The sequence below is a fragment of the Schistocerca piceifrons genome, unplaced genomic scaffold (assembly GCF_021461385.2).
Source record: "Schistocerca piceifrons isolate TAMUIC-IGC-003096 unplaced genomic scaffold, iqSchPice1.1 HiC_scaffold_1300, whole genome shotgun sequence".
Classification (NCBI taxonomy): domain Eukaryota; kingdom Metazoa; phylum Arthropoda; class Insecta; order Orthoptera; family Acrididae; genus Schistocerca; species Schistocerca piceifrons.
In genome coordinates this window covers 95,001-97,500 of record NW_025727126.1, presented here as the reverse complement: position 1 = coordinate 97,500, position 2,500 = coordinate 95,001, and the positions used below count along the sequence as shown (strand labels likewise).

At 57.9% G+C, this 2,500-nt stretch overlaps 1 non-coding gene across 1 annotated transcript in view; it reads left to right on the top strand.

Annotated features, from left to right (window-relative positions):
• The first annotated feature begins 1,272 nt into the window (after window positions 1–1,272).
• The window catches only part of LOC124731746, a 1,909-nt gene continuing 681 nt past the window's right edge, over window positions 1,273–2,500 (top strand). Inside the window, exon 1 of the ribosomal RNA XR_007008458.1 lies at window positions 1,273–2,500. This exon is cut by the window's right edge and continues 681 nt beyond it. This is a non-coding gene — a ribosomal RNA (small subunit ribosomal RNA).

The window sequence follows — 2,500 nt, the reverse complement described above, 5'->3', positions numbered from 1 at the left end:
GACGTGTGGGAGGAACGGACGCCGTGGATGGCGATCAGCATGAGCTGTCTGTTGATGTATTCGGACCTAGTCGTCTCTCCTCACACACCGTGATGGCATGGTGCACCGCGTTCCATATCTGCGACATGCTACAGAGGCCGGTTGACAGTCGTTCGAGCAATGGACATCGCATACGTACGGGGGCCACCTTCCACGTATTGTCTAGGCGTGCACATTTTGTTGCGTGTATGTGGGCAGACGTAGTGTGGCGTGACACCTGACACAGGCATGCAATAATCGTTGAAGTTGCAAATGGCGATGGACGCCTGCGTTTTCTGGTGAAGTTACGCAAATGAACAAATGGTAACCTGTTGTGGTGCGGTTGTTCTCGCTAGGGGTGAATCGGTGATGGCGACGATAGGTTGAGGTACTAACCGGTTGTTCCAGCGATACCCACCATGCCGACGAAACTGAACGGCATCTGGGTGTGAAGCGATACGCGGCGGTGGCTGGGTGGGACCGTCCCCGGCCGGTGAGGGGGCGCCTCCCGGCGTGCTGGCCGCGCGGTGCGTGGGCGCACGCGCTACAGCCGGCTGGTGGGGGCGGCCAGTGGCAGGCGCGCCGGCCGACGGACGCGGCAGGCGTCGCAGCTGCGCGCCGGCGCACCCTGCGCGCGGCGCCGTGCGGCCAAAGTAGGTCCTCGCGGGCCCGGTGCGAAGCGCGGTGGACATCTTCAGTGTGCTGGTCCGATTGAGGACTGTGTGCGTTGAGGATGCGCCGCCGCCCGGCGCTCGGCGCCGCGACGCCGTCTGCTGCTCGGTCGCCCCAGCGGTTCTCGCTGGTGGTTTGTATCGCAGCTGTGCGGATGTGTTGGCGCGTGCGCTGTGCTGGGAGAGTTCGCTTCGGCACCCAAGTGGGGCTTTTGTCCTTCTGTGGCGCTGGCGTTGGAGCTGCCGGTCACCGTAGGTGGCGCGTGTTGTCTCCCGCCGGCAATGCCACGACAGCACGCTCCCGGGCCTCTGTCGGCAGCGGCAAGCTCAGTTGGGAGCACGGGTGGTCGCACCGAAAGCGTCTACTCGCCTAACTCCGGGCGATTGCGCCTCTCTCGAACCCGACCAAGTACTTGGGACGGCGCTGCGCGCCGCCGGGACCTGAGAGGGTTTCGAGGTGTATTGTGCAGGGGAGCTCAGCCTCCTCCTGTTTGCAGAATGATTGAGCGGACGCTTGCGTGTTCGCGCGGGCCCCCGGGACACACTCCCGGGCGGCCGGCTGCTCAGCTCTAGTTGACGCAGCTCCCTGGTTGATCCTGCCAGTAGTCATATGCTTGTCTCAAAGATTAAGCCATGCATGTCTCAGTACAAGCCGCATTAAGGTGAAACCGCGAATGGCTCATTAAATCAGTTATGGTTCCTTAGATCGTACCCACGTTACTTGGATAACTGTGGTAATTCTAGAGCTAATACATGCAAACAGAGTCCCGACCAGAGATGGAAGGGACGCTTTTATTAGATCAAAACCAATCGGTCGGCTCGTCCGGTCCGTTTGCCTTGGTGACTCTGAATAACTTTGGGCTGATCGCACGGTCCTCGTACCGGCGACGCATCTTTCAAATGTCTGCCTTATCAACTGTCGATGGTAGGTTCTGCGCCTACCATGGTTGTAACGGGTAACGGGGAATCAGGGTTCGATTCCGGAGAGGGAGCCTGAGAAACGGCTACCACATCCAAGGAAGGCAGCAGGCGCGCAAATTACCCACTCCCGGCACGGGGAGGTAGTGACGAAAAATAACGATACGGGACTCATCCGAGGCCCCGTAATCGGAATGAGTACACTTTAAATCCTTTAACGAGTATCTATTGGAGGGCAAGTCTGGTGCCAGCAGCCGCGGTAATTCCAGCTCCAATAGCGTATATTAAAGTTGTTGCGGTTAAAAAGCTCGTAGTTGGATTTGTGTCCCACGCTGTTGGTTCACCGCCCGTCGGTGTTTAACTGGCATGTATCGTGGGACGTCCTGCCGGTGGGGCGAGCCGAAGGCGTGCGACCGCCTCGTGCGTGCTCGTGCGTCCCGAGGCGGACCCCGTTGAAATCCTACCAGGGTGCTCTTTATTGAGTGTCTCGGTGGGCCGGCACGTTTACTTTGAACAAATTAGAGTGCTTAAAGCAGGCAAGCCCGCCTGAATACTGTGTGCATGGAATAATGGAATAGGACCTCGGTTCTATTTTGTTGGTTTTCGGAACCCGAGGTAATGATTAATAGGGACAGGCGGGGGCATTCGTATTGCGACGTTAGAGGTGAAATTCTTGGATCGTCGCAAGACGAACAGAAGCGAAAGCATTTGCCAAGTATGTTTTCATTAATCAAGAACGAAAGTTAGAGGTTCGAAGGCGATCAGATACCGCCCTAGTTCTAACCATAAACGATGCCAGCCAGCGATCCGCCGCAGTTCCTCCGATGACTCGGCGGGCAGCCTCCGGGAAACCAAAGCTTTTGGGTTCCGGGGGAAGTATGGTTGCAAAGCTG